We start from the raw sequence: 27,261 nt of genomic DNA on the forward strand, positions 1-27,261 counted from the left end.
TCTTCTGCTCTCCCAGTGCTGGCACAGCCATTGAGTGTCACATCCATGCACCAGAATGGAGCCCTGGTGCCATGCAGGCAGCCCCAGGCCTTTCCTCAGGCTGAAAGCAGAGACTTTGTTCAGCAATGAGAGATAACTTTTGTGTCTGAGCTGCCACACAGTGTTACTGAGAGCTTCAGGTTTGCTCGGTGCATTGCTGAAGCCAATCAAATTCATCAGAGCAAGCAAGTTTTAATTAAGTCTTATTAACTACTTCTCTCGACGGATCTTCCGTGGTGCACATAGCAAAACCAGCATGACCTTGCCAGGTGAGCCCTGCACAGCAGAACAGCCCATCCCACATTGGGAGAAAGCAGCTCCCTGTTCTCCTTTCTGCTTCCCCATCCTTTTTCCATTGATGCAGAGCCCCCCAGCAATAGGACCTGCCCTGCATGAGCAGCCCTGTCCCTCCTGCAGCCCCAGCTCCTCTCCTGCTGCTCCTTGTGCTCCCCCAGGGCACCCAGCCTGTGTGGGTGCTAAAATTCCAGCTCAGTCCCTCACTCTGCCCCACTGCACTGTAACAGCCACCAAAAGCAAAGCCACATCCTGCTGAAACACAGAGGGCACCGAGATGCACTGCAGGGCTGTTTAGAGGACGCAGAAGTACCACTTCTACATTGGATGTCACAGGTGTGTGTAGCAGAGATGTTAAGTCATGGCCTGAAGCAGTGATTGAGCACCTGGTGGGGAAGCAGGGCTGACCCAGGGAAGCTCAGGTGCAAGCAATGTACCTGAGTGACTGGAAGAGGTGGAGTCAGGATTCACCCCTTCCCACACCTCATTTAAGGGTGGAGAGGAGCTGAGGGCATCTCTTGCTGGAGATTCCTGCACTCTGAAGCCTCCCAAATGTAAGCAGCTCTTTTTCTTTATTTCTGTATCCGTGGCTGCTGTATTTAGGCCTGTTCTCACTGGCTGCAGCCGTACTCTTTGTCACCCTGCTGTTATCATGGTGCTTTCTCTCCCATTACAGCCTTACAGCATGCGTGTAGCAGCGCAGGCTGCAGCCCTGTGGGCCAGCATTGCTGTGCTCTGAGGCTCCAGCATAGCTTAAAAACTGCAACAGCTGCAGCCTGGGGTATATACACACATATGTATAGCAATGCTGCTATCTGCTGGCTGTGCTCTGCTAGAACAGTGGGGCTGGCATCTGGGTGCCTGTGAGCACTGCTGCCCGTCAGTTCCTGCTCTTGCATAAGGCAGACCACATCCCTGGGGTGTTTATTTTTAGCTTCTGTATTTTTTTTGTTATTCTTGTGATTTAAATAATGCATTACCTACCCTGAGTTCTTTATTTGCTATTTCTGCTTCTTTTACTCATGATTTTTTTTTTTTCCCCCCCTTAATCTTCATGTTTGCATCTTCCTTCTTTCCTTATCTATTGCCTGCCCCAGAGGCTCTCTGCTGCTTTGGCAACGTGCTAACATGTTTGGGAACGATAAGGCATCTAATTAATAGTTTAATTAGCAGTACAAGGTCCTAATAGCTTATTAAAGGAAAATAATTCAGAAGATTCTTTTCCTTTTCTCGCATTGGTTCCATACCCTTTATGAGCACGTGATAAAACGCTTTTGAATGGTGCTTGGAATGTAGCAGGGGGAGCGGATGCGTGATTTCACGGGGGATTTTACACCACTAATACCATTATATATATATATATATTTCTTGTTTAAAAACAATTTAACAGCTTAGCAGAACTGTGAGGGAACAACACTGCTGTGGCATAGCCGGTGGTCCTGGAGGAGGAGCGATGCACCGCAGCCCTCCTGGCTGCACGTGAACACATCCTGGATTTCTCAGAACCGAATGGGTTTGTTGGGTGGGAGCCTTGGCTGACCAGGCTGCACTCAGAGACCCCCAGCTCCTTTCCCTGCCCGCAGGCTGCAGCAGGAGCCACGGAGTCGCTCTGCTCGGATTCCAGAGGCTGCGGTGTTTTTCCTCTGACCCATACAAAGATTTCTTTCTAAATTTATCTCGGTGCTCATCGCAGTCCCACTTAGCAGCAGATTACGAGGCCGGGCCAATTCAAATGAGGGCAGGGGAGCCTGGATCGTGGCCTAGCCCTGACATAGGGCGGGATGGCAGCTTGTGGGGCTGGGCTCAGTGCTGCACACCCGCACTGTGGCTGCATCCAGGGGCTCTGCTCTGCTCTCCCCTCCTGGCCCTCCGTCCCATGGGGCACTTCCAGCACGCTGCTCCTCCTCCTTGCAGCACGAAGCTGGGTGTGCTGCATGTGAGTGTGTTGCACCCCAAGCAGCCAAACATCCCTCGGTTCCCCCCCGTGTCACAGCTGCACGTGGCAGCACTGCACCCCTGCCCACCTCGGCTGCTGTCTGTAGGCTGCTCTGTGCAGAGCCCACCACGCTGAGGATGCAGCCTGGATTGAACCATCCCAGCAGAATGCACGGGTGCTGCTAATGCTGTCTGCACTCTTTGCATTCAGCAGTGCAGCCCTGCACGGGGAGTATGTTCCGTTTGGAATTAGAGGGATATTATGCAGTTACAAGGACAGCATAACGGAGAGAATGCTCCACTGGTGCCATTTCCTTATGTGCTGTCAGCGAATCACTTCATCTGCGCTGTGCCGAGTTTCCCATCCATTAAATGGGGGTGATTTCCCCTCTGCTTCCTAAGGGGGAGTGGGAGCAGCACCTCCGATGGCTGCGGGCACAGGAAGGTGCCACGGCGACGCGCAGTGACACAAAGAGCCGCAAAGAGCGAGTAAGGATTGCAGCCCTGTAGCACCGACCTTCGGAACCGGATCCCTGCTCCTCATCTCCCGATGTTTTTATTGGGTTCTGTTTGTTTTTGTTTTTAATTGCAGAAGATCCCCAGATAGGTTCATCTCTACCGCTCAGGATTTAAAAAGATCTCCCAGGTCCGGACGTCCTGTGGGAAAGGAGAGGAAAACGCTGAGCGGGACGCACCGATGGATCCGGAGCTCTTCCTTCGCCCGTCCGCCGCCCCCTTCCCGACCCCCCCATGGGCTGTGGGGGGGGAAAGGGGGGGGCACGGCCTCCTGGGGCGTGTAGGCAGAGCGGGGTGACCTTGCGGTGCGGTACGGGGGGGGGAACGGCCGCCGCTTCCGCCGCTCCGGAGCGCCGGGAAGGGAAGCGCCGGGTATTGCGGGGATCTGAGCGCTCCGGGGCCGGGATGGGAGCATCCCCTGCGCATCCCATGGACCACCCCGGCCTTAATACCCCCCCCCGGTGCAGGTGGGGGCACGGACAGAGCCCAACCAGGCTGTTGCAGCTGCCGGAGGCACCAGGAGCTGGGAACTAAGAGATAATAACAATATTAATAAGTATTATTGTTATGGAAGTAGTGATATTTGGGGGATAATTGTCCGAGTGGAGCATAATAATAATAATAATAATAATGGAGCATAACAATAACAAACTGGTCGTAATGATAATGTAATGAATAATTCCTAATATATTTTACTAATTTGAATGCTTATTATGATCATCACTACTTCCCTGTGGATGAGTGGCCTCGCTGCCCCACGGGGTGCACGCACACAAGGCTGCCCGGATGAGAAGCAGTTCCTTTACAGCTTTGTGTTTTCTCAGCCTTCCTTCCCAAGGACGGTTGTTCCATAAAGCCTTACAGCTCCCGCGCGATGCATTGCTGCGTTCTTTATTGTTTTCCTCGCCCTCAGAACATCCGACGCCGTTTGTGTTTGTAGAGCCTTTTAATAGCGAGGTGGCAGAGACAAACCTGGCTCGGTAAACTTGCCTTCCCCCCTAGGGCAGCTGTAGCCCAGAGAAACAGAGCGAGAGCCGCAGCTCAGCCTGGGAGCAGCGCTGTTTACAATCCATCATTGTTAGTTAATTGCTGTTTGGTTAAATATTTACTTTGGATTAAGTTCTTTTGTGCTCTTTTCTTACAAAATAAGAAGTAGGGGTGTATCTGCTGGGCTTCCTAGATGGCTTTTTTCAAGATAACTCAGCAGCAGAGAAGCTTCACGAAGTTCATCTCCCTCTTTTGTGCATTTGCCTTGTACTGCTGTGCTATCACCTGCAATGAGCCAAACCGAAGCAGTTGGGATACCAGGCCCATTCCTGCCTGCCCTGTTTCCCGAAGCTATGCCAAGTTACAAGGCACATCCCAAAGGCTTGCAATGTTTTATGGGGTGACTGCAGCCTTCGTGTCAGGGCAGCTGAATCCCACGAGCATCCTCCTGGCTGCAGCTCTGTTCCCCACCTGCTCTGAGCCCTCAGGAGCAGCTGTTGGCTCCACGAGAGCCTTTTTTGGTGCAAGGCTGCAAACTCCTGTGTTCTGCAGCAGTGACCCAACCCTTATATAAACAAGGGTTTAATTTTGGAACTTTAATATTTAAGAGGCTTAAGTTTCCTTTTGCTCAGACTTGTTTTCGTGCACTGCTCCTTTGCAAAGCATTTCTTACCTACGTTACGGGTTGCCACATCATCCTGCTGAGTATTCATGGTCCATCTGAGCAAGGGTTTTATTCAGGGTCACTCCCTGCCTTAGCATCCCTCTGCCAGGATGGGGTTTTATTCAGGGTCACTCCCTGCCTTAGCATCCCTCTGCCAGGACGGGGCAGGGTTTGCAAGACTGCATCAGGCTGTCCCTGGGGGTTCTCAGCCCGACTGCTTCCCTCTGAAAACCAGCAGAGAAGTCACGTAGAAGGGAGAGCTGATGCTGAGCAGCAAAAGCTGATGTGGGGTTACATTGCCTGCACACACTGGGGCACTTGGGAGAAAAAACATCCCGTGATGGGACCTCAACCAGAAGCAACTTGCATAAACCCGTGTGCCCCAACAAGGAGCAAGGCTGGAGCAGCACTGATCCTCTGCCTTCAGGAGGTAGGTGGTTCATCTTTGCTTCTTTCTGTGGTCAGCAATCATCCCACGTGCATCCAATTTAGTGATGGTGACGTAGAAATCTCCCCGCTGGAACCGAAGCATCGTCCATCACTTGCTGCCAAAGACAAAGACTGTTCCACATCTGCTGTCCTGCCGACAACCCTCCAGCCCTCACTGCTGTGTTCTGGCACCAGCCAAGAAGCTGGAGGATCTGGAAACAAATTTGAAGCTCTTTGAAGGAAAGAGTTACCATAGCAATGGGAAACCAGGTGTTTTCATGTGCTGTTAGGAGGTAGTAGGTCTTCCTCAAACTCATGTGCTCGTGTTAACACAACCTTTGTCACTCTTTCTTTGCAATGCTCTGCAGCTGTAAGGCAGCAGCACATTGGTTTTAGTGACCTCCATCACAGCCATCCCCTCCAGTCATCGAATCACCAAATGCCCAGTGCTGAAGCTCACAGCTATGCTCACCCCAGGCAGCTCCCTTCAAACAGCCCCATGTTTTCCACCTTGTGATCTCCCTGAAATGCATTTACAGGAGGAAGCTTCCATTCTTTGTTCTGTAGGAATTGCATTAGTATTCTGGAAAAAAAGAATGAAAAGCAAAAATTAGGCTGTGTTTCTTTTACAGTCCTTTACTTTCTTACCTGGATCCTCTTGATGCGGAGGCCTTTCTGTGGCATGCTAGTCATAAAGCAATTATGGAAGGAATAACGTAGACCTTGAACCTGGTGCACCAAAGGGTAACACCTGGGGCTGGCTGCAGCACAGAGCTGCTCTGTGCTGTGTGTATCTGGCACCCTGCAGCTCCGCAGTGCCCTGTGACCACAGCCCGTCACGCTGCCTGCTCCAGTTTGTCACGTAAACAGGGAGATGCAAATAAAGAAAACGGCCTGATTCCACACCCTGAGCACTCAGGAGACTCCCAGCATCCGGGCCTACGTTTCTGTATGTTTATGTTGCAGTGCTCCCCCGCGAGCGGATCGTCCTCCCGTGGCGGCTGCGGGCTGCAGGCAGCTCCCATCTTGGACGACCTCATTTTAACCTCCCTGTTTCGAGGCAGCAGTGGCATTATATAACCCAGATTTCGGCGGGTCTGCAAGCGAGGCTGTGCAGAAACAAACGTGCTCTCACACGGGTCAGGCTGCAATGGGCTCCTTCCGCTGGTGCCCTCGCCCACGTCTCACCCGGAGCGGCCAAGGAAAGCTCCCACTCCAAGGCTGCAGGGCTGCAGCTGTGGAGCTCTGGGCTCACAATGCTGAAAGCATTCATGGCAGCTCTGGGGAGGGCAGTGCTAAGGATAGAATGGCTCTCAGCAGCTGAAAGTGAACCAGCGGGAGCCTCGCTCTCCTGCAGGTGGACCTATGGAGGGAGTGTGTGTCAGAGGGAAGACTGGGACTCAAGGCTCAGCCATTCCTGGCTCATGGCTGTGTGCCTCCGACAGCCTTATGTGTAACTGTCACGGCCAAATTGTTTCCCCGTGTCCCCCTGGTGCACCTCCCTCTTTTCACCCAAGGCTTATTGATGGTAGAAACAGGGCACAGCAAATGCCAGAAGACACTTTTCTGTACAAGCTCCCATTTTTTGCAACTCCTTAACTTCCTATGAGCACCATGGATCTTCTACCTTGCCATAGATTCACCTGGAGGGGCTGTAGGAAAATAATCAAAACAAAGCAAGGAGGTTAATGCAGATGCTGCCCCCAGAGGCATGCAGAATTTCATCCTGTCCTGGCATTGGGAGGCAGAATTACCAACGCATGCTGACGTCCCATTCAGCATTCCTCACATCAGCAGTTTCCCTGTGCTTTGCTGGCCTTGGCCACCAGTCCTTCAGAGTTAATGGCCTGGCATTGAGCACCCACTGCATCCCCTGGGCAGTGCTGCTGGTGTGTAGGTAATTCTCAATTGCTCATTTACACCAGCTTTTACTTTTCTATGCAGTTCTTTGTCTCAGAGATGAAACTAACGGTTCTATTACTGCCATGCAACAAGAAATGAGCATGGAAACCATGTTAATATGTTTACAAAAGAATATAGGTGTATTTTACACCATGCATCCTTTGGTGCTATTTGGCTCTACTGGAAAGCCTTGCAAAACCTGTCTTATGTTTAGGTTGCAGGAATTCTGAAGACTTACTCCTCTTTTGAGGAATACCAGTTGTTACTATTGAGCAGATCCACAGCACTTCCAGAGCAGAAGCAACCATTAAATGCCTCCATTTCAGTGCAGAAATTCGTGCTGTCCCCTCAGCACAGCACCAGCCATCTCTCAGCTGCACGAGAAGGGCAGGACAGGCAACTTTTGTTCTGCTGAGCAGAGTTTCACCAAACGGCATTGCATGGAAAATATGGGCAACAGGGTTGTTGTGTAATGTGCTCAGTGGGAGGCTGCTTCCAGGTGTTACTTAATTCGTTAAGGGCTCCATGGCAAAACCAGACGAGCCGTATTAGCTGCGAGTTCTGGAGCTGTTGCTGGGCCTGGTGAGTGTGTTTGTGTCCCATCCACTCTGACACACCTTGCTCTCGTTGCCAAGTAACTAATCGTACTGCTGAGAGCCAGCATTGTGCATGAACTGCACTGGCATTCGTCCTCTTCCTCTTCCTTCTCCCCACCTCCCACTGCCTGCACTGGGATTGCAGTAGGAATGGCAAAGCCACAGAGATGTCCTCCTGCTCTGGGCAGGCTCAGATGATGTCAGACACGGTGGGGTTGGAGGAGCAGCTGTGACAAATTGGCCTGGTGTGCACCTCTGCTGGATAATTCGGGTTACCATGGTTACGTGTGGAAAACAGGGCTGTGGGTTAACCTGGCATGGAGAGCAGCATCTTGTGCTGTGGGAACTTATCTCATGGTAAGAGGTCTCATCTCACGTCACGCTTGGGATGGAGGAGGCCACCGTCCACCCCCTCAGGTGCACAAGTTCACCCCCCTGCTCCTCCAGACACGTTCATGCTCTGAGTCCAGAATTGTAGGTTGTGGCTCTCTGCTTATCACTGCGTGGATCTGCACAGAATGCCCATGTGTTCAGCACCAGGCTCTGTAAGCAAGAGCTGGCATCCACGTTTGCTGGAAATGCCCACAAGCCCATCCCACGGAGCAGAGCTGGTCAGTGCCAGAACCAATCTTTTTTATCAGCCGTATCTCCAGAGAGGAATGTTTGCTATTTCTGTTGGAAAACAGAATGCTCTCCTACTCCCCCAAAGTCACTGCTGAAGATCTGCCTGGCCCACGGGCATCTTCTAGTCCTCAACAACACAGGAGAGCTGCTATGTGTCACCCTACCAGATAGGAAAACAACAGCAGCAACACAGAGTCCACAATTTGCTTTCAGCAATATTTCTATAGACACCCATATCAAATTGTGCTCTGGAGGCAAAGCAGATGATAACTCAAAGGCTGCTGTCCCACCTTCCCCAAGTGACAGAGCTGACACAAGGCACAGGATCCACTGGACCATCCCAAACACGACCATCTTCATGACTCGGTAGAAACCTTCCAGACTGGGAAAAACCTGTCAAACAAAGGGGCAAGTGAAGCCTGGAGTGAGTTAAAGTTCCTCTGCCAAGCAGTGCTTCTACTGACAGAAGGTTTTGGAAACTCCATTAAATCACTTTGGGACTCTGCTATTTATCTTTCACAGCAACCTGCTCAGAGAACGCAGCAGTGGATGGCAGCACAAAGGCCTCAGAAGGAGAGGTTCTGCCAGGCTGTTTTTGGCATATTACAGTGCACCGAGTCAGTGCTGCCTTCCAAAGAGAGAACTGCACTCTCACAGGTATAAATGAGGAGGCAGAGGCCTGCTAGAAATCTCACTCTAGGCTTTTTGATGTGTTAAATGCCTCCTTCTCCTGGGCTGGCTCTAAGAAACACAAAAAGACAATAAGGGGAAAAGAATTTATAAGTGGTGGTTTGGGCAAATAAATTGGGTGAACTCTATTAGTCCCTTAATAACGTGGCTGATCTTTGGTTTGCTGTTCAAAACACTCCTTCAAGGAAGCCTTAAAAATTCACACCTTTGTCACTGCCTTGTTTTTGGGGAGGAATAGCAGTAGATGCTGGCTCAGAAGCTTAAACCCAGACCTTGGCCACTGCAGAGCACTCATCCTCAGCCATGCCTTCCCCTTTAAAGGAGTAAAACGATCTGGTTGTGCACGGGCTGAGAAGGGGTTGGTTTGTTTTGTTGTTTTTTTTTTTTTTATAAGAAAAATAGTTGGCAGCAACATGAGCAAAGCTGAAAGTATTTTCATCTGTTTTGTTTTGTAATGTTTAATGTTTTGTTTTCTACTTTGCGGATTATCCAAAGGAATCGCTGAAAACAAAGGTCTCCCATTCTGGAAAGGGAAATCAATCCACAGTTGGGTTAAGACGACTAATCAGAATTGGTCAAATAAGGAAACCAAAACCAGATTGAAAAATGAAAATATCTGTGTTTTCATAGGAATAAAAAAATACAGAAAAGTTCAACTTCTAATCAAGAGTTGTTTGCAAAATAGTTCCCGGCTGGGGAAAGTAACCGGGGCTCTTCCATAAAAATATTTTGGAACTTAATTTTTATTTTCTTAATGGTAGCTTGGATTTTAGAACTTACTTGTGGTCTTCCAATGATTCTGGTTGTGTAAGTGCAAAGTACGTGTTGCAATTTGGAGGCTGTGGTGCTCTCCTGCTGTATGAATGGCTGCAGAAGAGAGCAGATCGAAAGAACACCGTTTAGAAGCAAATTAAAAAAGAATAAATTGGTAGTTTGAGGAGAAAAGAGACGGGAAAGGAGTGTCTTCTCGCCTCCTCTTTCTAACAAGTATTTTAAGGAGATAATATCTTATAATTACTTATTTTTAGAAGCAATGAGAAGCCTTAACTGAGAGGCCAGAGCAGCTCAGCACTGGACAAGCAAAGACAGTTTATCTCCGGCCGGAATAATTCACAATCCCATTTTCAAGGACAACAGGAAGGTACGAAACTCAGACAAGACTTGCATGCACTGAAGCCAGCAGGAATGCAACAGCAGCCGGGTTAGTGACAGTGCAGGGTTATTCCTGCAGAGCACGGGCAGGAAGGGGGAGGTCTCACCTCGGTGAGGTCTGCTGGTCAGCTCGGCTCTCAGATGCCTTCCAGGGCTGGGGGCTGAGCGCAGCGACCCTCCGTCCATTCACGACCTCGGTGTCCCCATGTGAAACAGGAAACCTTGCAAAAGTAGAAGTGTGGCTGTAATTAGGATTAATCTATTTTTAGCAAGCTGTCTGCTGCCCTGTCCCTGCTCCAGCTGAGATGTTTAATTCTATCTAGCTTGACCCTTTCTGTGGCTGTACTCAGGATTGATACAGAAATTCTCTTTCAAAGCTCCACTTTGGATACGTTTGTTTTTGTTTTGGTCGGGCAGGGAGTTTTTACAAATCAGCCTTCTGTTTTATCTTTATTATTTTTTCCTGTACAATAGCTGGAGAAATCCACTAAGCACTGAAACGACACGCAGATTGCTGTACAAAAACAGTTGTACAACTTTTACTCTCATTATTATTCCTTTTACTACGTAGTTTGGAAACGTAGTCATGGAGCAGGAATGTATCGTACTCTGCACTGCACAAACAGCATAAAAGGAAATTTTCCCCTTAGCAGCTGTATGGAGTGAAAACATGTCGTGGTATTGCAACAATTTGTCCTAAACAGCACCGTGGCAAGATGTTAAGATGCATATGAGAACCAGCTCTACCCAGGTCCTCAGCAAAATGCTGTTCTCCACCCCAAAATCCAGCAATTTGCACAGGGAAATGCTCTATTTCATATGTAAAGGGGGAGGGGGTAATTTCCTCTGCCCCCTACCTGTCCCCTCACCGTGTATTTCGGTGACTCATGAAGCTTCAAAGTGCTGAGTGCAGAGAACGGCTATTTCTGTGCTTCCACTGCAATCCCTGCTACCTCCAACTGTGCTGTCAGTGCACCTCAGCCATGCAGAGCACCCCCGCGGGCTCTATTCTTAGCAGCTAATAGCTGAAATAATTACTTTTGTCTCAGCACTGTTGGCTCCTTGGATTTGGAAGTGAGCAAAACCCACAGCTCGGGAGGGTCGGGACTGCTGCAAGGCAGTGAGCTGAGCTGGGGCTGGGGGATGCTGATGCCCCAAACCTGACTTCATCACAGGGCATCCACTGTGCTTGGAAGCAGCCTCTCTGTTCCTGTGGCACCATCCCTTTGAAAAGGATCTCAGCTCTTCCAGCTGGGATTTTCTTAGGCTTCAAAGGACAAACGCCAGACTGCGGCTTTTCAAACGGACGGCCAGGTTTGTCCCCTGCAGGTTTCCATTTTGGTGCCATCCTTATTGCACAGAAAATGCAAAGCTTCGATGCAAATCCCAACACCATTTCACCCTTGGCAGTTGCTGGGATCTAACCCACACCTCTAGCCTTTGATCTCAACGGCAGCTATTCCATCTCCTTCCCCTGAAACCCCCAAACCCTGAAAGGATGATGAGAACCCACCCAACAGCTGAACAGTGCCTGCAATACAGTGAGAACAGAATGAACTTTATAAAAAGCCAGTTCTTTGCCCTGCACACCTGGGTAGGTGCAAAAAAAACAAGCTCAGAAGTGCTCCAGAAGGGGTTTGTACTGCTATTAATACGCCTACCTGCTCTGTGGTTGGGTTGGGACCGCAGTGTGCACACGCTGGGCTGGCAAAGATGAGTGTCACAGAGATGGTGGTTGAGTTCATCACAGCCAGGAATCACTGCAAACACACCAGAAGCCATTCCTCTCATATTCACTAACGAAAATCATCTGGATAGCAATAAACCTCTCAGGAAAAGCAGAACAAAACAAAACAACATGCTAAACCTAAACGTTTGACTCGGTAACTTTCCTATTACTGTTGCAGCAGAAGGAAATTCAGCACACTGTACTGTGTAGAACATTCCCCCATGGACCCAGCTGGGGGTCCTGACATCCAGACTGTCTCTCTGATAGGACAGCACTGTGGGACCACAACCCATCTGTCATTGCCTACGTCCATGTGAAAACAGAAGCAAAACTTTAAAGTTTTATTTCTGCTTTTCTTTGAAAAACGAAAGAAAGTATCTCCTCTAAATGATTTCCTATCAATTTCCTTTAAAAGCCACACTGTTCCGGCAGCTTCTGTTTCAGATGGCTGTTAAGTCTCTCTAATTGACTTCAGAAAGGACTACAATTAAGCAAGAGGCGCAGCTGGAGTAAAATTTAGGATTTAGGAACTCCCAAATTTCCATCTCAGCTTTGACCCTGAATCCACATGCAATCTGAGCCAAATGACTAAACCTTCATTTGATTCAGTCTTCCCATACCCAAAACTGCATTAATTTCAAATACAATGCAGGATGCCACGTCAGCACACCTGAGAAACATCACCAAACATCACCGCTTGGTGTTCAGGACATTTGGTTGGCAAACTGAAGACCTTTGTGCCAAGCACTGTTACTCAGTGTGACATTAACTTGATCACATTCTGACTGCCTGCTCCCAGGGTGACGCGTTGAGACGTCATTCACGTGGACGCTGAGGTCGGGCACTTACACACATTTACAGCTGCACAGACTTGCTGAGCCTTGGGCAGGAATTTGTTTGGCATTGCTGAGGCCTTTGGCTTATTTGATCTCAGCCTTTTAGTTAAACAGGAACATGCCCTGATTTTAACAATCACAGCTTCCTGCAGTTGGGAGGAAGGTGTGGCTGATGGCATTTAAAGTGGAACTGGAGCCAAGCCTTCACCAGAGGGAAGTTGAAGCACTGCGCAGCACCGCTGGGGCTCTGCTCATCATTAAAAAGACCAAGGACCTTTCTCCAGGGACAGCCAAAGTTATTTTATCACCCACAACACCACAAGGCATTGGATGACATTTGCAAGTGTTAGATTTTCATAACTTCACCCTCCGTATGTTATTGCTATTAAGGCCATTGTAGCATGACAGCAGAAAATAACACAGAAGATGCCAAAGAACTGAGGATGCAGCTCTACGTTCCGTTGGCGTACAAACAGCAGCAAGCCTGCACTTCTGCTCGCTGATGAATTGCTTTCCAGTCCTTTCCCAAACACCTGTCCCTCTTTAGAATGGACACAGCCACTATAACACACACAGCCAGATCCCTCTGGCTGCCTCCCACCTCTGCCATAGGCTCTTTCCAGCTGCCAAGCTCCCTTTCTAGCACTGGACATTGCTTCCTCACAGTCTTTACAAAACCAAAATTCTGATGATTAAAAAAATAATAATAATAAGGTGGTACCATGTACGTCCATAGGCTCCACTTAAAACAGGAGCCCTGATTTCTACCATGGAATGACAGGGTTTGTTTTCAGCTTACTTCAGCTCGCAGGCCAATGCCATACCCCAACCAAGCTGTCCATCACTGTGTGTTTTTAGTTGGAGTACCTGAGTGCTTCACAGGGCACAGCGGCTTTGATCCTTCATGGGAGCTGAAGTGCCTCCACAGAGTAAATACTTTATGATGAGGTAAAGAGAGAAATGTCTCACGGCTGGTCATTTTCAAACGAAAGCAACCCATTAAATAAACACTGCCTTTCCCTTGAAAGCAACCAAAAGCATGTAATTTGAAATAAACCAAAGCTCCATTTTATTTTCTTAATATACCAGCGTTGCTGGGAGCCAAGCATGCCCATCAGCTGTCCCAACTTCTCAGGCTCTGTCCATCCCACTGCCATGCTCAGTGCCTGGGGGCTGCAGGGTGGTCTGAACAGGGCTGGCAACTGTGGGCACTGCAGATCAGATCGGCTGCAGGCAGACACAGCAATGGGGAACACAGAAATCCTCTCTGCCTCTGTGTTGGTTGAGCTTCTGAGATAACTCAGGAGTAACGGAAACTGACTGCGCAACCTTGCACGAAGTGCTGGCCTACTTCAGAGCATCACTGCTGAGTGACTCATTTAAGTAGCCAAAGCACTCTTACAATTAACTGAAACAGTTAACGCTTGCAGCTTTGGCCACAGAGCAGATCTGTAAGGCTTGAAATCCCATGCGTTTGGTCGTGTAAGAAACCCCATCTTGCAGCATTTCGTTGATCAAGCATTACTGCTCTTGGTCACAGGAGGTCTGCATCAGATACAACAAGCCTTGTGCTTCCTGTACTGCTGACAATTCAGTTCACAAGGGCCAGCTCCTCACCCCACGCTGCCCTCCCACATCCCCAGCTCCTATCTTTTTTCCATGGTAGAACTGTATCTGAGAAACCAGGAGCTCGCAATTCTTCTCATTTATGTCTGTGTGTAACAGGTGTCATTTTCAGTGTAGTACAGACAAATCCCAAAATAGCTCAGGCTCTTCAGACGCTGTAAAGAGAAAAAAAAAAAAATAGTGGTTACTTCAGCCCTGGTTGTAGTGAAAAGCCCAAAGCTCACAGCCAGCTCCAGAGCTCAGCACTAAAATGGCAGATGCCTCTGCGTAGTGATCTCTCCTGATTCCGAGGTTTTCAAACGGGCTGCTGGCTCTGTTGCACATGCAGTCTGACGCATGAACTCCCTCATGCAGGGCTGGCCTTCCATTAGCTCCGCTTTGATTCCCAGATGCTCCATCTACCACTGATCCTCCTCCACATTTTCCGGTTTCGAGGCTCTGAGACAGGAGCAGTGCTTCCTCTGCCTGGTGCCGAAGTTGACTGCACTGGAACTAACACAAGGCTGAGGGCTATGGGAGAGGAGAGCCACTCAGCAGCAGCACTTTGCTTGCCTGGCTGTGCCTGCTGTGCTGCAATATGCAGCTGCTGGCGAACCTTTTTGACAGAGATGATTGGATTCTGGAGACTCCCAGAATGCAGCTATTAGTTCCCCTGCCTACACTGAGCATTCTGAATCTGTGTGTGCAGCAACACTTATTAATACTGTTCAGATTAAGTAGTTCCTAGCACTTTCAGTACCTTATCCTACACACTGCTTCTGCTCAGTGGCTGAACCACAGTCAGATCAATGTCTTGCAACAAGCATAACATGATCACGTGGATCCAGCAGCATTTCTGTGCTTTTATGTCCAGAAGTCCCGCATCCATTCCTATGAGTGATTCCTTTTAAGTTGCTTTGTGCTACAGGGTAATGTTGACTGAGTATTCGCAGGATGTAGGCCCAGATCCCTTTATTTCAGGGCAGCAAGCAGTGGTTCCTGACACCGAAACAGTTAATCGAGAAGCACTAACTCTCTACTGGAACGTGTGTGTGTGTGTGTGTTTTTGTTTCTTAGAGCCAAGAAGATTTGCTTTGGTTTTTTTAAAGCAGAAACCACCACAAAGTTGGCTGTGGTTTCAGCTGCGCTCATTTGAGATTTGTGTTGCTGACTACCAATCCTAAAAGAGTTAACCCAGCAAGCATGACTCAGAAGCAGAGAGGGAGATGCGAGGCCGAGAGATTCGGAAGGCAGCACAGAAGCACAGGTGAGGAACATAATAACCACCAAAAAAAGGTGCAGCGTCCAGGAGCGAGGCTCCCTCGGTGTGCCTGGCCCTGGCACTGCTGGCACGGGCTCCCTGGAAGGCTGCAGTTCCGCTGTTATAACACAGGGAGCAGGCTGGAGAATTTAGAGCTGCGTCACAGAGCTCAGCGAGAGAGCGAGAGAGCAAGCTCCGTCGATAGGTCTACCAGCAACAGCCCTGCTGCAGCAAGAGGGGAGAGAAGCAGCCGGAGAGGGAGAGAGGGCTCAAGAAAGAGAAGTAATACCAACACCAGGGACGGAGCTCCTGTCACCAGACGGTGTCATTTAGAGAACGTATCTGGGCTCGGTTGGCGTAGGAGGCTTCGCCCATTGACGATGCTGGAGACCCGGCGCACTTAATCCCGCGGGGAGGGAGAGTGGGCAGACACCAAAAGGGTTAACGGAAAGGAAATTTCTGGAACCTTCTATTCTGCGGCGCTACACAGCAAGCGGAGGGCTGAACGCTGCGCAGCTGGTGCACGGGCAGAGCTCCTCGGTCCGGTTCGTCTTTCCCACGTACGTACCCTTTGATCAGGATGGGGCTGGAGCTGCATCTACGTTTTGTAATGCTTTGCAGGGCGTCCCCTTCCCCCATCGTCCCTAAGTTCAGCTCCCCAAGTGCCTTCATTATTATTTCGGCTGGGTATGATTGCTCTGCTCTGCGTCAGAGCTGTTTTCTCAATGGAACGTCGGCACAGGTTGTACGAATGCCACTCTTGCCAGCATTGCTGTAATGCAGAGGAGGGCAGCAGTCGTGGGAGAGAGATGACAACTTTGCAGACTGCTGTTTTCGTGTTTTGCTCAGGCTTTTTATTCCCTGCCGTCCCCCCGAGGGCTGGCGTGGAGGCAGGGCTGGGTGCAGGGGTTAACAGCCACCCCGTGAGCTGGGATCAGGGTTTTGTCACTGCGTAGTTCAGAAAGTGGCAAACGGTGACGCAGTGATCATTGCAGGGCACGTCGGCCAGTTTTTAAAAGCACTGGGGACAGGTACACGGTGCCTTCCAGACGCTTCCACACCAGCTGAAAGGGGTTAAGGATGAGTCGAGACGGGAAGCTAGCATTTAGGGATTAAATGTCATCATTTTGGCGTTGGAAAGTTGTTTACCTTGCTCTCTCCGTGTCTCCATGTTGGCAGCCTTCCAGCTCACATGTGATAGTCTTCCCTGTACTGCTGCATCATTAACTAAGTGGCTCAGCCGGCTCCCGATTGGCCGGGGAGGGCTCTCGGCCCAAACACGCCGTCTGATTGGCGGAGGAGGCGATGGCAGGTGAAAAGCCTTCTCGGATTGGCCGAGAGCCTGGTGTCAAATCCGAATGTTGGCTGCGCTCGTCTCAAAGTGCCGGGGGCTCCCGGCCCGGTCCGGCCCTGCGGTGCGGTCTGTCTGCTGCCCCGGGTTCGGTCCACGGGTTCGGTCCCCGCCTCCTGCCTGCCCCGCGCCGGCGCCGGGAAGGTTTCGCTTTGCTGTGCCGTTGTCACGATGACGTGTCAGAGCTGCCAAGCTCCACCACGGAAAGAGCTTGGCTTTGGGGCTTTTATTTCTTCCTTTCCTTCCTTCTTTTCCTCTTCCTTAGGCGGTGGTTAAGCACGAGCTGCACTGAGAGCTGCTCGGGGCACCTGGAAATGATGCAGAAGGAAGGGCAGAGTTAGGACGTGGGCAGGAAGGAGGACAGGACAGGGAGGGAAGGACGGACAGAGTGTGGGCAGGCAGCTGTGCCAGAATGGCCAAAGAGATGCCGAGAGGAGAATGCTTCATTCCCTGCACCAGTTACTGTGCTGTTTTGTCACCTTTCTTCTCAAGTGCCCATCAGTGAAGATGTGCGGGGAAGTTCTGAGGACACAGCTGGCTCTGAACTCAATCCTTCTGGCTGTGGAAGTCACCCGATTAAGCACAGAGCAGTAACTTTGCTTTCTTGTACAGCAGGGCACATTATCCCATAGCCCTTCATCACACCAAGGCTTAACCAAGTTTAAGGATGTGGTAGCATAAGCATTTAATCTATATTCGTCACTCACTGACATACCAAGCGTCAGGACCGGTTGTTTAGCAACAACCTCTGGGTTTAGATCCAGCTTGAGCACTGCACTGCTACAGTCACAGCAGTGCCTCTCTTCTGGTTGTCAGGCTGAAGGCAGGGGCTGTGCTGGCACATTGCATCTGCCCAGGTTGGGGCTGCCGGCAGATACAGGCCGCGAGCGCTGCGGTTTTATGCCCGACCATTTCTTTGCGCAGTAACCCAGAGGGGAGGACGCCATTTCCAACAGCAGTGTGGTGGCAAGAGCAAGGAGGGAAGAAGCAAACAGACAGTAGGTGCCACTCCCCAGGTTGTTCCTGTTCCCCATCTCTACCTTCCTCGCCTCCTCTCCTTTCCTGCCGGATTCCAGGGGGGGTTCAGCTCCTGCTGCAGTCATCACAGCCCCTCCTGACTCACTGAGCCCATCGCTGGCTGGAGCATCCTTGCTTCCTGCAGCGCCAGTTCCGCAGAGCAGGGGAGCAACTGGAATAGCAGCAGCAATGGTGGTCCCTACAGCAAGATGGACAGGCATAAATACACACATCTGTGGGAACAGTGCAAGGCAGCCACGGAGGGAATTCTGTCCAGCCAGCAGCTATACTAAGAACTGATTCTTTTTTACGTGGGAGAACAGTGGGTTAAGCCTATCCAAAGGGAGAACCCTCCACGTTTTTCCCTCATCACAGCAGGGGGATGGAGGACCCCATTAATTTGCAAAGGTAGTGCATCTTAATGGCATTTCTCAATGCCTTGGAAGAAGGTGCAACTGGCCGCCACTATAGTAAGGGTATGCATGCTCTTGAGTAGCTGCGTTCAATGTAAGGATGCATTTATTTTTGCTCCTGTCTTTTTGATAGTTTGCAACTAAGTGCAGGCAGGAAAAGGAGACAGAGAGAGAGGAGTTAGTTCAATGTTAAACTTAGGCTGTAAATAGCATTAGTCAGGAATTGAGGTTACTAGCAGCAGGTGGAATCTGTGAGGCTTGCAAGAAACAAGGCTAAGAAGGGGACAGGGCGTATTTCTGTAGGACAGTGGTATTTTGTGCATGTGAATGCTATATGTTAGCTGTACATGGCTAGCTGCTCCACAATGGTTTCCTGTGTATTGCCTCAGAAGGTCTTGCTAAAGCTGTCTACCCTTTCTCCCTCTGACACTTGGGTAAACTGACGTATTTCTCCATATTTTGGTTTCCCTTCTTTTTAAAGCAGGGTTTATTGCACTCTCAGCCTTAGTGCGGCATTGTGACGCAGCGTTCAGCAGTGCATTGGGTCTGCTGGCAAAATACGTGCCATTTTCTTTTGAGTTTAGACCGTTCAAAGCCTGCAAAATTTGGGACAGTTAAGAATCACAAACGCTCACGACACAAATGTAAAAGCATTACCAGCTCATTCTTCTGTGATCCTGAAAGAAGGCTGTCTGAACGATGAGACAGCCATGATATCTTTCTGCACTTGTTTTGCCGATGGTCATGTTACATCTGTGACGCAGTCCGATTTTGCTGTTGGTTGCTGTCTCTGCTCGGTGGGGTTGAGCTGATGAGGGCACAAGCTAGAATAATGTTAGAAGCATTAATTTAACATCGATGTTTAAGTTTGCAACCATACCTGACATGGCAGGGATACTGGCACCCACTGATTTTACCACCCACAAACGGTGAAGGAATTCAGATGAACACAACAGCACCCCTAGCCATTTTGTTGCTCACAGAGTAGGCTCTGAGCCTGCAGTGCTGCTGCTGCTGTTAATTTCCATGTCATACAAATACAGCGTCGGGCTCTGTGTCAGGAGCTTTACTGATGCTGTGAGAAGCTTACAGTCTATGAGGAAATGTTTTTCTTATTTGGGAAAACTCATTAGAACGTCCAGATGCCAAGTATTCCTTCCTCACTTCTCTTACAAATCGCTTCCAGACCTATCCAGAAAATTCACTGTCGCCTTGTATTTTTTTTTTTTTATAAGGACATTTTCTTACAGTTTAATATGGGCGTAGCAGGGGGGGGGGGTTAGGTTGAGATTAAAGCTCCATTAGTTAAGCATCTGTAGCACGGGTGCCAACGGAGGGAGTTGCATGCAAGAGAGGCCCAAGTCACCCATATTCTCTGTATACCTACAGAGAGGCAGATATTTGAGAGCTAGGGCTGGGACCATGCTCTTGTTATGGCGTAAGAAGGGAACACCCTGCCCTGTACTGACCCACACAGATTGGTGCAAAGTAGGCAGCAGAAATGGCCAACGTGGGAATCTCACAAAATGGTTTCAACTGCACTCTGAGATGCAAGTGCCGTTTATACTGGCACAGCTCCGAGAGGTACAATAGCTGCCCGCTGCAAGGTCATTCCTGACTCATTGTCAGGTCCTGGAACTCCCAGTCCACATTTCTTGCAACAGTTGCAGTGCTTGAGCTCTGAACCTGGTGGCGAGGCGTTAAGGTGAAGCTACTGCAGTAGGGGGACAGCCGAGTTTAGAAGCGTAGGTGCAAAATACGCCCGATCTCAGCAGAATATTAAAACCCTGATCTGCAATTTGCTTCTCGAGTAAACTACAAAAACTTGCTCAAAAACTTTGTTCTGGCTCTCTCCCCTTCTCTCCTTCGGACTGCTGGGAGACAGGAGTGATGTATTTTGAAGGACTAGGCATCAACTTACACTCTGTTCCAAAGGGGAAAAAAAAAAGTGCATATATTTGCATTTCTGTTCCTGTAGTCATTAGGAGGTGGACTCCACAGCTGTTCCTGTCACACTGCTGCTACCTCTCGTGCTTTCAGTTTCAGGTACCTCAGCTCTAAGGCTGCTTCACCCCCTGCCAGATTTCCACCTTTTTCTGAGGCATTTCTACCTGTCCATGTCAATGGTATTTTCAGTTGGCTACTCAGGGCAACATCAATAGGCATACTTTATACCCTGCTCTAGTCTTCTCGGCTCCATAGGCAGCACTGAGTACTTAATGCCTCAAGGATCTTCAGCAAAATAACTTATTTTGTCCCCATCTTCACAGTAACAGTTTGGTTGGCTCCTTTTAAACTGCTGAGGAATGTGGGGGTCCAGCAGAGCCAGCCCAGGCCAAGCACCACCATAAGTAGATCCTTCCTGCTTGCAGTTCTACGAACCCACCTCCAGCAATCCTGCCCTGGGCCACTTCTTGCTCTGCCCTCTGCCCGTGCTTCCAGCCTGCCTTAGCCTGCAGCATTACTCTCCAGTTTCCCAAGGAAAAGAACCTGGCTGCTAATCCTGATGCCAGTGACGACTCTTCGCCTACAGGGAGGCATATGCGATAGCTTGTCTGCTAAAAACTGAGCCAACACAGTGTGATTCAGACCTTAAGCTTTCCAAGGAAGAGAGCTATTTCTGAGTTAAGCACATCTCTTCAGCTCCCCACACAAACAATCTTTATCCAGTGCAAATGGTGCACACGACGTGTCCACCAGCACGCCGTTCTGCATTTGGTTCTGCAGCTCCGATGCGGAGCAGCAATGGCTCTCAAACACAGGGATGTTTCTGTGATAGAAAGGATGATGAGAATGTTGGGAACAGGCAAAAAGCAAACTGCCTGGGGGAGTTGGGTTAGAGATTTTCTCCAGCTTTTTTGCCAGGTCCTTCTATTGTGAATGGTGTTAGAATGTGGCAGAGTACACATGTGGCTTAAGGGCAGGCTGCACTTGAGTTAAAAAATGGCAGCAGCTGTTCCCTTATGTTCACCACTTCTACAAGACATTATTTTTGTCTCTTCAACGACAAAGAAAAATGGGGCTTCCCTTCTTGACATTACCTGAAGTATTTGGATCTGTAGTGCTAGAGAAACACCGTGTTCCTGAATAGACTACACGAATCACAATAATCTCCCTGTGACTTCTTTCCAGACGTGCGATAACACTGTATATTCTGAGGTGATGCTCAGGTACGGGAGTCAGGAACAGAAAATTACTTTCCTGGTTTCAGCTGCTTTAGTGGAGACTTTTTTTGATGTGGTTAGCTGTGTGATGTGCTGTTCAAACAAGCTGTGCATAGCTACATTTGATGAGTTTGAACTGTTATTCCTTCCTACTGCTTCTCCATGACCGAGGTCATGCAACTGCAAGGCTTTTCTGCCTTGTGTGAATTTGCCTCATCGTTCTTTGAATCATCTGAAATCCTCAATAGGATTCAGCAGCTCAGTGCTTCCTGTGCCCTCCAAGCAGGCTGTGGCTTTGCAAAGGAACTCTCACAAAAGTAAAGGTGGAAGAGAACTGTATGACTGCACACAGGTCAAAACAATTTCAGATTAGCAGATGGGAAGCAGAAGATCAGAAATTGTAATGCTAATGGCTTGCACCTCTACAGTCATCACCATGCTAATGTTCCCTTCAGTTCAGAACAGCTTTAGGACAAGTAAATCAGGAGAATAGCAAATAAGTGCTAAGTGCAACACAAAGTTTTGGGATTAAAAACAGACAAAAAACCAAGCAGGTCTTGCAAATAAATCAGTTATATTAGTAGTATTGCACTGTTAAGAACCATCTCCTACACCTAAGGGGTTCCTTAGACATTTTTAAGCCTCTTTTATTAGATCCAAACACAGAAAAAATAGAACCACTACAGGAGGGCTGCTACAGCCCATCACATCAGCTGATGCATCCGAGCTGATTCTAGTGTTATTCAGCCCTCAAGACAAGGTTAGCTGCATCCAAACCACCAATACAACACCTATGCTGACTGCCAGGCCAGGGCTCAGCCCTGTTCAGGAAAACTTTGGTAGGCACCAAAACCACAGCAGGACAAAGTCCAGAACTCAAAGCACTAAGAGAGAACCACAAACAAATGTGCTCGAGTGAAACCACCCTGCAAAGAGGAAATGCAAAGATGCAACTCTGACCTGAACACAAACCCAATTCCAACCATCAGCAACGCTGCATATCACAGGGCATGCTCTGAATAATCTGGAAAAAGATTGTTTGCTGGCTCCACTGTATGTAAAAACTGATCAGTGACCCAAGCAGACCTGGCTTTCCCATTGCTCCCATAGGCTGTGTGGGACTAGAAATCCTACAGACTGTAGTACTGTACACCACAGCATGCCACGGTGCAATGTTCAAGCTCCTTTTCTTTTTGCTGGTGCAGCACAGCAGCATGAATTTGTAGACTCAGAGCACCTGTTTTTCACTTTACTATTTCCAGCACAATTCTTAAGCTGCAAGAGTGGAACTAAAGGAACAAACCGTTCATTCAGGAATGTGACCTGAAGTTTTTTCTTCTGGTCCTAATGAAGGATAAAGTCTCCATTATGCTCTGAGCTCACAAGGGAGGTGCATGTTTGTGCTGCCCCGAATAGCAGCAGCATCTCTAAGGCTGTCTTCTAGTCATAAGCATCAAACCCACAAAGCAGTGCAGCACCTACCTGCCTGCACCCAGCCTTGGTCAGTGCTGCAGCTGCAGAAGGCACTGCACAATAATGATTAGCCTAGACTGCAAGTTAGGGCACATTTGTCCATACCTGACCCACGCAACTCCGCCGAGTAACAAAGCTGCACAACAAACAGATGCAGTTACACGCTCCCCCGAGCTGAGGAAGCTTATTTTTTTTTTTTTTTTTTGAAAGCTTAGAAGTTCACTCATTTCAATTTCCCTTACAGGTCACCACTTGCACTGTCACACCCCTCTGTCCTGCACCTGGCCTGGTCTGACTCATCTCTTGACTGAGGGTTGCCTCTCTGCCTCAGCTCTGCATGCAGAACAGGGATATTTCCTGCAGGGGAGACCAGAAATTGATGATCCAAGAATTTAATTCTGGCATTTCAAAATGAAGAGGAAAAAAAACAAACAAACAAACAAAAAAAAAAGATGCTCATTGCAGAATCCCCAGAACCTGCCCTTATATATAGGCAGTTGTGAGAAATCAGGTCTGCAGCACTGACTTGCCACGTTCCTGCAGACTACATTAAAGGTCCTCAGCTAGGGAGGAGGTTCCCTTTCATGGGGTAGATAGGGATTTCTTGCCTTTTTTTGCCTTGTCTAGAGGATATAAAGCAGCAAGGAGTCCTGAAAGGCTTAGAGAGGTTCCTCTGAAGGAAGCTATAGCACACCGCTGCTGCTGCTAAAATGCATCAGAAAAGGAAAAAAGAATAATAACATCGTACTTTCTTTGCTATTACTTCCAAAAACTCTGGAATACTTTGACAAAGCCAACTCTAACTGATGGTATTTGCTTGTCTCTGCACGTGTCCCCAGACACACACATCCAACACACCCAGCAAACGCTTGAGACAAGCACTGGTTTTGCATATATGCACGCTATGCATATCACATGGTCCTGAGCTGCTCTCTTTTTCTCCTTCCTCCTGCACGCTGCCTGCCCCAGCACGCTATTGGGTTTGGAAAGAAAAGAACACAATGTCACAGATGGATCCTTCCTGTAAGGTGTATCTGCAGCTTGGCAGCAAGGGCTGACACCTCCCAGCTGCATGCAGGGAAAGGGAGCTTGGTGAGGCCCAGGGAGATCTGCAGGAGGTTCAGCATCATCTTAATCACACCCAAAAGGAAATTTGTTTTTGATCAAACTATAAATAATGAGTGAGCCATTGGTCTTTAACTGCTGCATGCTGTTGCTGGAAGTTTTGGCTGCTATGGGAGGTGCAGAGGGGAAGGGGTCAGAGGCACTCACCATCTTCCTCTGCCTCACATCTCCAGCGATGCTCTCACTTAGAGCAGTGCAAACATAACTGACATTCCCAGCAACTTTTAAAAACCTTACTACACCTTTCTTCCTCCTGTTAAGGCATGTGTTCAATATTGAAAAAAAAAAAAAAAAAACAAAAAAACAAAACCAGCCACAAAGGGACCCTCGCTTTGAGCCTGTGTCCACAGGATGCTGCAGTGGTCCTTGCAGGGCCAACCTCTGGCAGCAGTACCTTGCAGCCCAGCTTCTCACTAGTAAACCTTTATGCTGATAATATAGGATGCCTCATAAATAACTGTGCCAGCAAGATGGACACTGGGGAGGGAACCTGCTTTCCACTTTTCACTCACCCTGCTGCCCCAGTTAATGGATTTAGAAACTACAGTAAATATCCAGACTGTAATCTAGTACAGCTCCTTCCCCTTCCTCCACCCCCCCCTTTCTTGGAAGGACATGTTTCTTTCCTTGAGCTTTCCTCCGCTATCTGTGGGTGTGCATTAGAAAATGTAGATACTGAAGCAGATTCTTGGTGTGGTTACAAAACTGATGCTAAGAGTTGCCAAAACCCGGGGGTATCAGTAAGTAAAACTCACAACTCCGCTTCTGCTGACCTCGATTCCACCTCAAACCAGCTTCTGTGTCAGCACAGGTTAGAGACAGCGGCCGGGGTCTGACAGTTGGCAAATTGCACGTGTGTAGTGGTTGGCAGGCCTGCAGCCAGCCATCTCTTCCCACACGTTTGCTGCAGGGTAACCACCACGGCTGCAGCACAGCACTGTTCGCACCCCTTCCATTCCCAATAGCCGTCAGCCGCTCATTTTCACGCTCTCCCACCTCCCCAGCAACTTTTGTTGAACCATTTACAGTTATATTTTCAAACGCTCCCTTTTTAGGTTTCATTCTGGCCCACAACTCAAAGCCATTTCCACGTAATTCGTTCTCATTAAAAGTTCCTTTTTGCTGACAGGATTTCAGTCTCCTCACGCAGCCCTGCCCTGTCTGCTCTATAAGAGCACCCTATTTACAAACCACGTGAGAGCTGACCCATCGTGACAGTCACATTTCCCTCCCCTGTCACCAAGGGCACCCAACTGCTGTGTGTCCACCTGTCCTGTGTTGACACCGAGATCAGTCAGTGATGGAAAGCCACAACGCTGCCCCAGGGCAGGGGATACAGACTGACTGTGTCTGAATGGGATGGTAGATTGCTTCTGGATGGCACAAACTTCTTTTTCCCCCCCTCCTCACCTCCAAAATCAGCACCACTGAAAACAGATGTTTTTCACCACCTGCTGCTAAGAGCTTTACTACTCTACCTGGCGAGCAAAGGAAACAACAGTCCCTGCTGAGCATTGGGCTTCTACAGCACACGTCTCATTTCTCCTACAGGAGCCTCAGCTGTCCATGAGATGCTCAAAATCACATCAATAAAATAACTAACCCGACAGTCACCGTCTCGCTTTCTAATAACATCAAATAAATTAATTTTTCTCCAGGTACGGTGGAGATGAAGGACTTTCCCCTCTCAGCCTGCAGCCACACGCAAGATCTGTCTTCCTCTGGAAGCTGGTTTCACATGGTGGCTTAGATTTTCCCACTTTGTATCTAGCACCATTTGAAATCAGTGTTCTAGGAGCAAGAATTACAGCGTGGGAGAAGATCAAGCAGCTGCTAACTTCACTGACAGCCTATCCTCCTTAAACCAGCACTTTCCCCCATCATTTCTTTTTCTGCCAGCCATCCGTTCTGTAATGCCATCTGATTTCTAGACACTATACAATCACTGTATGCACCCACTGGAAGTTAGGGGCACAACAGGAAAATCATCCTTCCAATGTATTGCTACTTAATAAACAATGGCTGCCGAGTTCGAGTTGTTCAGAGTAAAATCATCCAAAAGTTGCATGGAAACCAGCAATGTGCTTCTTACACCCTGACAGGCAAAGAGTACATTTCTCCTCCTACCCAGTCACTAAGAAGCTAGCATTTAATTTACTAACTTGGAGCAAATGTACTTTATCTGTGTGCTCTGGGATCTTCTCATTGTAGCATTACCATTCTGTAGCTTCCAAGGACTTGTTCTGCAAACACAGAAGCTCCCCCTGACAGTTTGATCTCAACAGTCAACAAACCCACACGTGCCTTCAATAACAGTGATGAAATCACTCTGATGCACACAGAATCCACTCCTTTTCCTAAAATTACTTTCTTTGGAGCTTATTGCTGCTCCCTTCCAGTAATGTTTTGCTAGACATTTATTTTTCTGCATCCAAACCACAAAAATGAAGCCAAACTAAACTACTTTTGCCTGATCTCGCTGCTGTCAAACACGTTTACATACACAGAAAGGGCGATTGCTGAGGATGAAGCACTCAATAGAGCACTGAATAGTCTTCTTTAAAGAATGCATAGCTGTCATCTGCAAGAGGATCTTCTCTGAGCCAGAAAAATGTCTCTTACACAGGCTGACCGATTTCTCTTGGTGTTCAGAGTCTCAGTTTCTGTCTAGCACCATTTGAAATCGGTTATGATGTAGGGGGAAAAGCAACAATAATGGAAAACTTCATTCCCCCCAGCCCCAGAGTCCCTATAAACAAACACCAGCAGAAGCACGACCTTGCTTCACAAACATCCTGCGTGCTCTCCTGTTCTCTGAGCCGAAGTTACACCTCTGACCGACCATCCTGCAGCACAGGAGGACACTCAGCACCATGGGACGCTTAAGGGGAAAGCGGAGCATCTGCTCTGACACCCAGCTGAGGTCCCTCACCTCGAGCAAGTCAGGACTCACGCACAGCAGCACAGCCAGCCTCCCTCCTGCCCGCTGTATCCCATTTGTTTGCCTTAAAACTGTTATTTACTCACAGCTTCTTCTTTCAAATAAAATTGTGTGCTGCTTGGGATCAGGCTCTGTCTCAGGTAGACAGATGACGTGGTTCCCTGCTAGACAACATCCAATCTCTTTGAGTCTCATTTCAGTCCCAGCTCCCTTTGCACATCACACACCCTACGCTCAGCAGTCAGCACTAATGCTGATTTTGGTAATGTGGACAACTACCAACCACTGACACACCAGCAGATGGCAACAACACGATGCTTTCATCACAGCCAGCCTCTCTGCTAGCATCACGTTCAAGTGCTCCAGTCTATAGCAGATAATAACAATCATGAATTACAAAATAAAGCACACTAGCTACTTTTCTAGCCCTTCCTCTGACAGGTTGCACCTTGAGGCAGCTGACTACACATTTCTGTGCAGAAACAAGAGTACGCTTGGATCACAAACCTCACACCTGA

The 27,261-nt window shown here is 48.7% G+C and overlaps 2 long non-coding RNA genes across 2 annotated transcripts; both read left to right on the top strand.

The window, feature by feature from the left end:
• Window positions 1-2,528: 2,528 nt before the first annotated feature.
• LOC122168453 lies at window positions 2,529-3,899 on the top strand. The gene is made up of 2 exons (XR_006171251.1): window positions 2,529-2,757; window positions 2,861-3,899. It is a non-coding gene; the product is annotated as an uncharacterized LOC122168453 (long non-coding RNA).
• An 11,257-nt stretch (window positions 3,900-15,156) lies between these two features.
• On the top strand, window positions 15,157-26,922 carry LOC122168452. Its single transcript, XR_006171250.1, has 2 exons — window positions 15,157-15,819; window positions 22,922-26,922. It is a non-coding gene; the product is annotated as an uncharacterized LOC122168452 (long non-coding RNA).
• The last annotated feature ends 339 nt before the right edge of the window (window positions 26,923-27,261 follow it).

The sequence above is a fragment of the Centrocercus urophasianus genome, unplaced genomic scaffold (genome assembly GCF_019232065.1).
Source record: "Centrocercus urophasianus isolate 14NV4802_14NV808 unplaced genomic scaffold, USGS_Curo_1.0 seq_42, whole genome shotgun sequence".
In the NCBI taxonomy this organism is placed as follows: Eukaryota; Metazoa; Chordata; class Aves; order Galliformes; family Phasianidae; genus Centrocercus; species Centrocercus urophasianus.